This window comes from Carettochelys insculpta, chromosome 27, assembly GCF_033958435.1.
Source record: "Carettochelys insculpta isolate YL-2023 chromosome 27, ASM3395843v1, whole genome shotgun sequence".
Lineage (NCBI taxonomy): Eukaryota > Metazoa > Chordata > Testudines > Carettochelyidae > Carettochelys > Carettochelys insculpta.
Genome location: NC_134163.1, coordinates 10,077,366 through 10,089,822, shown reverse-complemented (window position 1 = coordinate 10,089,822; position 12,457 = coordinate 10,077,366). Strand labels below are relative to the sequence as shown.

At 46.9% G+C, this 12,457-nt stretch overlaps 1 protein-coding gene across 7 annotated transcripts in view; it reads left to right on the top strand.

Moving 5' to 3' along the window:
* PTPRS (protein tyrosine phosphatase receptor type S) overlaps positions 1–12,457 on the top strand; it is a 267,499-nt gene that overhangs the window by 58,120 nt on the left and 196,922 nt on the right. The window contains exon 1 of one of the 7 annotated variants that reach the window (XM_074978299.1): positions 913–1,085. The exons of the other annotated variants lie outside the window; for them this stretch is intronic. The gene's annotated coding sequence lies outside the window, so the exon portion shown is untranslated. Of the gene's footprint in view, positions 1–912; positions 1,086–12,457 lie in introns of those variants that run through there. 7 annotated transcript variants of the gene reach the window in all.

Below are 12,457 nucleotides of genomic sequence, written 5' to 3'. Positions count from 1 at the left end.
AACAATAATGTGGAGTACAAGGATTCTTCTTGCCCCTGTTCTGTTATCAGCTTTTGGGGTAGAAGGTTAGCAGCCAGTTTGGAAAAGGAGATGTCTAAGCTGTCTCTGAGCTACATTGCAGCTGAACCAGGCTGGGGCCCAGACACAGGTCACCTAGTTCCCACCCCTCCAGGAACAAAACCCCACCCTCCTGCGTCTCCAAACTCATGGTTGGGAGAGCGATTTCCCTGGGGGAACTAACTGTGTCACCAGCGGCCATGCCCTGGGGCCACATAGGGGGGATGGACTCTTGTGTGTCTCCCCACCCCAGCCAAGCACATAATGGATGGGGCTCCCTCAACTCCATCTGTGTCTCTCACACCGTCATCTGTTACAGGGGCCACATGCCCAGTCAAATCCCACCTCCCTCCAGAGGCTTTTCTTTCCCCCTCCCACACCCATTCCCCCAGGGATCTCCTGCCTCCCCTTCCCAAAGGCCTTCCACTGTGCATTTCCTTCCTCCCCACATGTTCCCCTATAGATCCACCTCCATGAATCAGCTCTCCCTCCCCCGTGGGACTCCCCCATGGAACTCTTCCCACCCACCCCGGTTCTGCTGCCCCCACACCCTGTCCCCTATGGATCTGCCCCCTCCCACCTTTTCCCCTATGGGATTATCTCCCCGCTTCAGAGATGCTGCCCCTATGGAACTCCCCCCCCCCATGGATCTGCCCCCTACACCTTTTCCCCTATGGAATTCTTGCCCCTGGGTGCGCTCCCCCGCCCTCTGTCCCCTATGGAACTCCCCCCGCCCCCAAGGATGCTGCCCCGTATCGCTTCTCCCTCTTCCTCCCTCCCCCCGCCCCGACTCTGGAGACTCCCTGCCCCTCCCCTGGCTCCTCCCCGTCTTTGCCCCTCCCCCTGATGGTCCCATTCCGTGTCTCACGCCGGACCCCGCAGGGGTTGTCACCCCCGACCCCCCACACCCGCTGGAACCCAGGTTGGATTAAGGCCCCCGGCGCCCCATGGACCCCTAGGCGCTGCCCGCCAGTGCTGCAGCTGGGGGCCGCTCTCGGGGGCTCGATGGGAAGGCTCCAGCCCACTGGGTGAGTGTTGCAGCCCGGCGGGGTCTGAGGGGGTGTGTGTGGGGGGGGGGGCTGCTGGGACCTTGGGTCTGTGGGACGCGCGTGGGGCTGTTCTCCATCCTCCGCTCCCCTTGTTTCACCCCTTCCCCGCTCCATGCTCTGCCCTGCCCCCATCACCCGGCTCCCCCGTCACCCCCTCCCCGGACCCCGCCCCCACATTCTTCGCTCTCTCCTCGTTCCCCCTGTTCCTTTAACCCTTCTGGGGCTCGGCTCGGCTCGGCTCCGCAGCGGGCTCTTCAGGAGCGGGCCCCCACCGCTTTCTTGGTGCACAAGGAAACTCCCCTCCGCTCGCCCCCAACTCCACCAGGAGCCCTGGGGCTGCCCCTCGGGGTCTGTGCTGGATGAGACTCCGAGCAGCTTCTCCGTGTTACTTGCCTGTCTGCTGGCCGAGTTGAAAACATCCGAGTTTCCTTTTTAAGGGAATCGTTCCCCGCTCCTGCTTGGGAACATCCAGAGCCAGTTACAGTTCAGAGATCTTCCCCTGGGCTGCTCCTTAATCCGTCTCTTGCCTGCTTTAATTTTATGGTTGATCCTGCCTGTGTGTCTGTCGCTCTCTTTTAAACTGGAGATGAAAGGTTTTGTGTTTTTTTGCCACCCCCCCCCCCATTTATTTGCTCTGGGTTGATTGTGTTTCAGCTAAGTTCAACCCCCCCCCCCAATGTCTGTAAATACTTCTCAGTCTGCGTCTGGCAGGCTGCATCTGGTATCAAAATATAAGGTTTAAAAATAAAGTTACAGAATCTTTGAGCCAGCTGCTCCCAGACTTTAGGGAAAGCTGGATTTGCTTGATGTAAGGTCAGGCTGGGAATGGGCAGACTGCTGCTTGTAGATTTCAGTGGCATCAAAATAACAGAGATTTCGCTTTTTTCCCTCCTCTTTTGTCTGAAGGCTTTGGGGTTGTGAAATGATCAATAATGTTGTTTAATTGAAAGGGGGGAATTCTGTGCAGTAAAGATTAATTGCGTAGGGCAGCATTATTTTGAAGTCCTTAAAGGCACATTGATTCTCTCCCACCCTGATGCTGCCTTTAAATCTTCCCAATCGTTTACTGGGTGAGTTACCTAGCAAAACAAGGGACAAATAAATGACAAACTATGTCAAGCTTCCCCAGTTTGTGCGGAACTCCTCATTTCCCTTTATAAAAGTATGCTAGGGACTAGCTTCCTTTTGTATAAAAATCGGTATTTTCCAAATCATCCTTTTTATTACTTGTTTTTCCAATCTCTCCAGCTCTTCTGGGAGATTTCCTCTTTTTTTTTTTTTGGCTGAACAAAGGGCAGCATAGATGAAAGCACGATACATGGTTAACAAGTGCATAACACTGGAACTTGAATGACTCCGTCTTTTTCTATGGGGAGCGTATGGGCATATTTACAGGGTATAATTTTTGTATAGTTTCTGTATTCTGATGCAATAAAATATAACCTTTTTTTTTTTTTGGCTACTTATCAGTCTGCTTGGATGCAGTATCTATTACACCACTATTTCCATTGCAAAAGTATTATTTTTTTTCCAGTCAAGAGGTAGAGTAGATTAAAACCCGTCACTTTAGAAATGTGAAGTTGAACGGGAGCACCTTTTGTTAGAAACTTGCAGAGTAGTGGCCATTTTCCACCCCTTTAAGATTTCTGCCTTCTCTCCTCCTCCTCTCCCTCTCTCCCTCCCTCCCTCTCAAACCCCCCTGGAGTTCTCACTCCAGCAAGGATTAATACTCTTCTGTTACAGGGAACTTTTCACAGCAAAACTCCAACTGGAATTCTCAGCAGCTGGGCCGTTAGAGGAACACTTTAAATTAAATTTAAATTTATATTGTTCGCTGTCTGAGAACTCTCCTGCAGTTAAGGGAAAAAATGTAAAGATTAAGCAGATCATTACTATTTATGAAAAGCACTTTCAAACATTAACATTATGGTGCTTTTCTTTAAAAAAGAATTCTCTAGACTGTACTTTACCAGGTTATGGCTGTGCTTTTACTTGCTTTTTCTCTTCTTGAAAATATCAGCTAGAAGCAGGCAAATCACAAATTCAGCTGCACTGCAAATACCACATGTGTTTGAGAATAAAATCCTTAATAATATCGTAGTAGTGTGCTAAAAAAGAGACTTTCCCTAAATAACCCACCACCTGCATTGTGTGATCTTCTTTTGAAAATGGTTTAATGTTCATCAGGCATTCTTTTGTCCACCCACGGACAATCAATTATGCAGTCTGTGAAGGTGCTTGTCAATTCTAGAATTTTATGAGGTGGATATTTATAACTGATGCTGTTTGGCTTGTTCCAGAGGAGGAGCGGGGAGACAGGGGTGGGAATCTTAACTTATCTGCTAATTTTCTTGTTCAAAATCCATCTTTGTGATTGCTTTTTCCTCAGATCCATTAAAGTGTAGGATACTTTCTATTTGTTCATTTAAAATAGACCATGTGTTGGGCGTTAGGGCGTAGGTCTCTGGGGAAGGTGAATGGGGGGCTCTGTTCATACAGAAGTAGTTGTGGGTAAAAGAAATAGTAACCGTTGCTGGAGTGAACTGTGATGTAGCAGAAACTATTTTGAGTGTTTTGCTTTTCTTTCTCCCATCTATCCCCTTTTCCTCCCTGGAATGAAATAAGTTCTACTCACAATTCTTTCACATTGATCATCCAGGAATGGCAAAGAACTTATTAACGTATCTTTATTAATCCTTGTCCCCATTTTACAGACCGGTAAACTGAGACCACAGTTACTTGATGGAGATCATGCTGCCAGCCAGAGGTAGAAATAAATCATGGAGACCTAATTCTCCATCCCCTCCTGTCATCACTAGAGAGCCTCCTTCTGCAGCAGAGGCACAAGGCAATGACTGTTGTTGTAGTTAAGCCTGTTATCATCAGATGAAAGAAGACAGAATTATGCAATAGTTTGGGGGAAAAAGTGCCTCACTTGGCTGTTCCAAAACCCAGAAGAGACTCTTGGAGAATTCACAGTGGGGATAGTTAAAAACAGAGAAAGGTGTTAAAGGCTGAACCTCTCTCATATGGAACTCTCTCGTCCAGCAACATCTGTAATTTGGTATGATTTTGGTGAGGTGCAGAACCACTTACCACGAATGTGGCCAATTTTCCTGTCGTCCCATAAAGTTTGTTTCCAGCTAACAGTCCTGGCTTTCAGTATTCTGTGCTGTTGTTTAGCTGTAATGTATCCCTAAATATCTTCTAAGAACCTGGTAAGCAGTGGAAGTGTTGGTAATGCTGCTAGACAATACTGACCTCCCGTGGTCCAGCAAATTCTCTCATCTAGCGCCAGTCAGGTCCTGGGGGTGCCAGCCAGGAGAACTTCAACCTGTAGTTGCATTCTATACCAAAATCACTCTTTAACACATGATATTTCTTAACTTTAGTCCTAGAGCGTTCCAGTCCCCTCTTCTTCCCAGTCTGTTTGATAAAGGCAGTCCCAGAATGCTGCCTACTTTTACTACTCTGTCCAATGGAATGACTATTTAGTCCGGGAGAAAAGTGCTGGAACAACAGCCTGGGAAACTGAGATCCATTTTAGGGCAGGATCAGAGTATTCAAGCTGTCCCTCCTCCCAGTAGCAAAGTATTGTTATTGATAGTCCACAGATACAGATTCAGAAATAGGATTGTATTCCTGGCCCTGCCACTGTCTTGTTGAGTGACCTTAGGCAAGTCACTTAACTTCTTTGCAGCAATTTCCCCATCTGTTACATGCAAACTAATGGAAAGCACTATGTGAGAGCTAGGTGCTGTTTTATACAAGAGCCAAGACAAAGGCAGGCACGGATGGATACAGTGACTTGCTGACGCTCACACAGCTGGTTGGTGGCGTGGTATAGCGTCTTCTGACTTCTAGTCTATTGCTTCCAGCATTTTGCCTCTGCTTGTAGGGTGGGTGCAGGCTGGGTAGCACCTTGCTATCCAAAGGACTGACCTGTAGTATAAGAGTAGAAAATTCAGGCTGCGTAACTGCTCACGTTTTGTCTCATCTGCTGAGACTGCCAAAGAGGGTGCGGAGTGCAAGAGGAGGCTTTTTGTGTTTGACACTTATCCATTGGGAGCTAGACTGAAGCCATCTGTTCGTTTTGCGTTGGTCTTTGTATAGCCATCATGTCATAGCTGCTTGTAGCCATTATATACCTCAGGTGCACTTTCACCAGCTGACCTACAGATGAAAAGCTCTGACATTACCCACTTCCCCTGAACTATCTTGTATCCCTGTCTCTGAAGAGATTTTGGACACATCAGGTACAGGTCTTTTTTTCTGTGCAAAGCTTTGCAGTTGGACTGAGCAGAGATTGCACTGGGTCCTTTGGCAGCAAGCAAGTGTAATCTTGTTATGTTTGAATTTATTTCATGCTGCGTTTGTGGGTGTGAAAAATGAGCTGGTAAAATTAGGGGCTCGGGAGAGTATAAGACATTGTGTTTGTTCAAATGCAGATGGTAGAAAAACATCTGTCAAAAGCTCTTTCTGAAGGAGTAGCTGTCCTTCCAGAACTATTTTGTGGGAGTAAAAATAACTGTTTCCAACATGTGAATCCTTCTGAATCAAGAGGCACTGGGAGACGTTACAGCTGTAAATGCAACCTGGCTTGATGAATGTATGGAGCTGTCCCAGACAGGACCATGTCCCTCCATTATTCCCAGTGTGCCCACACACCCTATGATATTGGCATGGTGACACACTTCTTAACTAAGTACAAGCTCACTCGCTCAGACATGTATGAACACATGTGCAAGGAGGCTTTAAGGAAGAATATTCAGAGCTGCCTTTTTGTTTACAAAGCACTTCAAAGCCCTATGCTTATGACAAGTGGATGAATTTCCCTGTGTGCTGATTGGTGGTCAGATTGCCATGGTAATGGACTTATTGAAATCCCAGGGCTGGATTCTGCAACCTGAACACACAGGATAAAGCACACAAGTTAGGTTTTCAGGATCCGTCCTGAAATTTGCAGGTGACTTCACTTTGGTGCATGATCTGTTAAATGCCCTTTTCTGTCTGACCTGACAGATGGGCTCTTTGCTGCTCTGTAACCGTAACCAAATAATCAGATCCAGCCCCCCTGTTTTGATAATTTTTCAATAGTTCATTTGGGTTTAATGCCTCCCTTACAATTGATTCTCTGTTACAAACAGATTCTCCGATAATGGCGCCTGTGTCAGGCTGATGGGACCATTCGTATAACAGCAGAGTGTGTGGTTATGTTATCAGGATATGGAATTTATATAGAATCATTATGCTGATGGAATTCATACCGTAAATAAAATGGTGCTGTAACATAAGCACTAAAACCACATGCACTAGAGAAACTGGCAGGACAAAGTTCTCCTGAGCCTGGCACTTTGAGAGGGTTTTCACATGTGGCCGCTGCCCTTGGGGAATGGGTGAAGATAGTCCACACTGCTGTTCCTCTCTGTCAACGTAAGTCTAATGAAGCTCTACTTTTGTCCATTCTCTCTTGCAGTGTGGTGTGATGCTGTTGGAAGTGGAAGGGGGAAGAGCTTTGTTGTGTGATGTATTGCCCATACAAATCAGGGAAACCGTCACTGGAGCCTTTTCAAAACCCAGCCTAGGCAATTGTTACCAATAATTAGTTGCGTAAAAGGGCTGTCTGTCGCTTTTCTCCTGCGGGGTGTTCAGTTTTGCTGTTGGGCAGGGCGTGTGGGCACGTCATGTTCCAGGACTGATTTGAGAAGGGACTGCTGCACACCCCGCTCTTGCGTTGTGTGCTTCGCCTCTGCATCATGCCTGCTGCCTTTGTGCTGTGAACGGGGAGAAGAAAGCTGGAGGTTACGTCTGTGGAATTCTGAGAGCTGCAACGGGGAATGAGCCACTCAGAAGTGTCAATGTGAAAGGATCATGCCCTGATACAGCACATGATAAAAGACTACCCCTCTCCTGAAAACTGAGTGAAGGGAGAAAGTGAAAATAGACATAGTAGAGGAAATTAGTAAGTGCTGGGGAGGGGAAGAATTTTCCTTTCACTTCCCTGTCTACAAAAAAATCCAGAGAGAAAGGCATGTGGCAGGCCAATTTTCAGGCTGTTGGTTGTTTGACTTTTTTATATATATAGATAATCCCAGCGGCTAATCTGTAGTCTGGTTCAGCTCGCGAGACCTTCTTGGGGAGGGCACAGGAGGATTCTGGGAAGCAGCACTTCCCACAGCGGTGTTTAAACAAAGTCTCTGCTAAACGCCGTTTCATGTGGACAGAGCACAGAGGTTTTGCTTTTTTTTTTCAAAAAATTCCTTTTTAAACAGTGATTCCTGCCCTTTCTGTTCCCTTCCCCCGCCCCACCTTGGGTTAGGTTATTTTAGCAGAGCGAAGCAGGGTACTCTCTTAGCTGTGCTCATATGTGGCTTTGATTTTTGTCGGCGTGTCCTCTGGCAAGACATGGCCCCTTTATTGCAAGACCGTGCATCCTGCTGAGATAGGCTGGGCTATTTTAGCTGGGGAGTTAAGGTTGGACAGTAATTCACTGAGAGCTGGTTCTGATGTGTGCTTTGAATTTCTCTTGCCAGAGGCCCCGTTTGGGATGCATAAGGTGGAGGGGTTGATGGTGGAGTGTTTTTTTTAAATAGCTCACACTCTCTTTGTCAGTGAACATCTGGTGCCAGGGTTTGGGGTGCGAGGGGTAGCTGGTGTCCTTTGACTCTAGAGAATTTGATGGAGGAGGCAGTTTGGGAAGTGAGGGAGGGGTGAGTGCTGGCCGTTAATTTAGGGGTTCTTGCAGGTAGAAGGAATGCTTAGGGTCGGCTTGCTTTTGCGTGAACTGGGAAGGAGAGAGAACCGAGGAAGATAAAGTGAAAACTTCCCACCAAGTGACTCCCCCCCGGTCCCCCACTGGACTGTTTTCACTGTGCGCAAAACAGGCGGGGGTGTGGGGGCATGAAAACAAATCTCTTGCCAGTCCCCTCCTCTTCAGGCCATTCCCCACGGCTCAGGCTTGGAACCGGTCCTATGTAGTCTGGTAGCTTTTCCCAGTTACAGGACCACTTGTTCTTCATCTGCAGCTGTGCAGTCCAGATTCGGTAACCTTCTCCCTTCCCCGAGAGCAGCTCAGATTAAAACTTCCTCCTCTTTCTTAAATAAGAAAGAAGAGAGCCTTCAAATCTTCTGTCATCGTATCTGGGTAGTTTGGAGCATCATTTTTCCCTTGGCTTGCGGATGGATGGGATTCTGGACAGGGACACAGGCTACAAGGAGGAGGGGGGGTGCTAAATTCTTACCACCCCCTACTTCCTTTGGAAGAGGAGTAGGTGAGCAGATTTTTGGTTTTATTTTGAAGCCTTCCCCCAAAGGCAGACCTTTCTGCACGTGTTCTCCGCTCCCTCTGCCTGTTCTGTGATTTGATGCGGGGGTGGGAGAATTACAGCACCCATCCACCCCGGCAGTAAAAATGGACTCTCCCATTTCTTTGCTTTTAACCCCTTCCACTGGACACTCGTCTCTTCTCCCCCCTGCACACCCCTGTCCCACCGGCCAGCCCACCATTATGGTCTGTGTGTGTGCAAGTGGAATGTTTATGTAGCAGTGGGAGCCACTTAAATCAGGGCCTCTTGGAAGAGTATTGGTGAAATCCAATATTGTATTAGCACTCCCAGAGCTGTGATCAAACTTGGTGTAAAAATTGGATGGAAGGTTTAGCGCCCATTGGACTTGCCTTTTTGAAACTCTGCCCTTGAGGAGGTAAGCGCTCTGAGGGGCTCTGATTCAAAGTTTTTGAGGTTTTTCTTTGGCAGGGATGGGGGGGAGATACAGTAATAGCCTGAAATCATGCACCCTCATAGAAGCATTGATTATGTTCTGAAAGGCATATATTCATACTGTGAAATATACACAGCTGTCCCCTGCCTCTTCCTCTGTACCTGCTGGTTGTTACAAATTCACCTCCCCGCCCCACAAAAAAAAAAAAAAGAGGTGCACAAATTATTCATACTGGAAGCTTAAAATGCCTTGAGAGGCTTTTCCGTTTGTGTAAATAGCTCTTTCTGTAAGTCCAGCTTCATCATTAGAGCCCTGAAAATCCGCAGATATCCGCTTTATGTCCACAGGTATCCGCATCTGCAGATTTGGATGCAGATATCTCTTTTCCGGATACAAATTTTGTATGCACAGAGGGCTCTAGTCATCATTTCAGCCGGGGGAAGAAAATTCAGCAGTATCGTTGGCGTGGCGGGGAGAGGGGAAAAGTGTGAAATTTGTGCAGGAAAGTGGAACTAAATCCAGTGATGTACTTCAAAATGTGAGGAACAGCTGAGAGGCCTGTGCTGTACAAGGGTCAATATACAGTACTAGACTGAGACGCCAGCAGTTGAAATGTACATTCATTAGTATATAGTGAATAAGGTACTATGCATAGTAAAGAGTTTCACAAATTTTTAATAAGTGAGCTTTTTAATAGAGCAGGTCAAATTTTTAGTTCATACCTTTGAACAACCGTTCCTGACACTGATCCGCTTTCATGAGAAGCTTTTAGTTTAGTTTTTGTTTTTCATTTTAGTCAGAATTTTTAAAGTTTTGAGGTTTTATTTGCTTTTTCAGAGAGAAGGGGGTTCCCCCCTCTCTCTGCCACTGATTGAAAAGGAATGAATGATGTCTAGATTACTGCTTTTTTCCTTTTGCCACTTCAACTTTTTAGAGTTCCTGTATTTGAGAATTGCAAAACATTATAGAATGTCAAAACAAAAAGCAGTCAAGTAGCACTTAAAAGACTAGCAAAATGGTTTATTAGGTGAGCTTTCATGGGACAGACCCACTTCTTCAGACCATAGCCAGACCAGAACAGACTCAATATTTAAGGCACAGAGAACCAAAAACAGTAAGCAAGGAGGACAAATCAGAAAAAGATAATCAGGGTGAGCAAAGCAGAGAGTGGAGGGGTGGGGGGGGGAAGGTCAAGAATTAGATTGAGCCAAGTATGCAGACAGGCCCCTATAGTGACTCAGAAAGTTCCCATCACGATTTAAACCATGTGTTAATGTGCCGAATTTGAATATAAAAGCCAGTTCAGATGTTTCTCTTTCCAAAACGGAGCGATCATTCCTTTTCTGTAACACACATACCTTTAGGTCATTGACGGAATGGGGCAGTTGAAATCGACGTTAGGCTGCGAGACGTCGAAGTCGCTAACCCCATGAGGGGATGGGAATGGCGCCCTACTTCGAAGTTGAACGTCAAAGTAGGGCACGTGTAGACGATCTGCATCCCGCAACATCGAAATAGCGGGGTCCGCCATGGCGGCCATCAGCTGAGGGGTTGAGAGACGCTCTCTGTCCAGCCCCTGCGGGGCTCTATGGTCACCATGTGCAGCAGCCCTTAGCCCAGGGCTTCTGGCTGCTGCTGCTGCAGCTGGGGATCCATGCTGCATGCACAGTGTCTGCAACCAGTTGTCGGCTCTGTGGATCTTGTGTTGTTTAGTGCAACTGTGTCTGGGAGGGGCCCTTTAAGGGAGCGGCTTGCTGTTGAGTCCACCCTGTGACCCTGTCTGCAGCTGTTCCTGGCACCCTTATTTCGATGTGTGCTACTTTGGTGTGTAGGTGTTCCCTCGCAGCGCCTATTTCGATGTGGTGCTGCCCAACGTCGAAGTTGAACGTCGACGTTGCCAGCCCTGGAGGATGTGTAGACGTTATTCATCGAAATAGACTATTTCGACATAGCATGCACGTGTAGACGTAGCCTAGATGAGTGTTCCAATGCTAATCGCTGAATGTGCACGTGTCCAATGAGCCATATTTATTGTGTGCATTGAAATGGTTTTTTCTTAAGAGATGCCTGAGCTATGTACTGAAGTGGATCATGAGGGATCGAAACTGTGCATTAGACCAGGGACGCACAATGTGGGGTGCGGGCCCTCTTGGGAGGGAGGGTATGAAATTTTATAAAGGGGCACAGCACAATCGGCTGCTGGGTCTCAGGCTCATCCATCTCATTAAAAATGTTGAAATAGGTTACTGCTTTATGTCTGTGTACTCCCCTTTATATACCGGTTAATAACATTTTTACGTTTTGTATACTTATTTTCTTACATGTGCCAAAAGGGGTGTTTTTTAATATGAACCTAACCAAAATGTCCATCAAGTCGGATTACATTAGACAGGTTGCAGGGGCCTTGCTTATTGCAGGGATGAAAAATGGTGCCCGTTGTAAAAAGTTTGCTCACCCCTGCTTTAGGCACAGCTGTGTGCAGGAGGTGATGTGTAAGCTCCCCTCCTCAAAAGAATAACTCCAGGAGCCATTGTGACTCAGAGGGCATGTGTGTGTTGCAATTAAAAACCCATGACTAGTCCATGTCAGCTGATCCAGGGTCGTGGGACTTGGCCTAATGGACTGTTTAACTGGGCTGTAGATGTTTAGGTTCTGGCTGCAAGCTCTGGGAGCCTCTCCACTCACACGGTCGTAGAACCTGAGCTCCATCCTCAGCTTAAATGTCCACACCAGTGTTTCCCGAATTGTATTTCGCAGAACCCCAGGGTTCCATGAAGTGAAAATAAGGGTTCTGCAAGAAAATTCCATTACAGTAACCTTTGGTGAGTTTAAAAAAAAATTAAGCATTTATGAACTTTATTAAAAACCATTTTCATTTGCGTTTGCTATGGTTGTGTCCCTGTGTGATGCCAACTTAGTCAGAGAGTGGGGACAACGATGTCAGTACTCAGTGCTGCGCACGCAGTCAGTTAGTGGTGTGCTCGCTTGTTAGGGTTCCACAAAATTCTTAAAATGTTTCCATGGCCAAATAAAATTGGGAAACACTGGTCTACACTGCAGTTAAACAGCCTGTTAGCCTGAACCCCAGAGCTTGAGTCGGTAGGGACAGGGAAGACCTGGGTTTTGCAATTGCAACATAGGCCTACCCTGACACACAATGCCCTCCTTGCTCCATCAGTGTAGTCAGTTCAGTAGGAATTAGATGCCTAAGTAACTATTCAAGATGTCCATCATTTTAGGTACTTTTGAAATGTTTACCCCAGATGTCACTGAAAGTTGCTTTTAAGTCGCCTAGGGCAATGTTTTCAAATGCACCCATGTGTCTACTCTAGAGCGAGATTTAGATTTCCTTGGAGTGTCAGAAATTGCTGATGCATTGAAGCTGAAATGTTGAATGGAAATCTATCGGGTTCAATGGAAACCTTATTGGAAGTTTTCTCAGGTCCAGGCTGGAACTTCTAGTAGGAAAGCGGAGAGGGGAGGGAGAGGGGGGGGGAGAGAGAGAGAGAGAGAGAGAGAGAGAGAGAGAGAGAGAAACTTGCCTCAGAACAGGTGATGACCCAGTGCCCAGCAGAGCAGGGACATGAACTCCAAGATTCCCTAATGCAGAGTGAGAACAAATGTCAAAACCT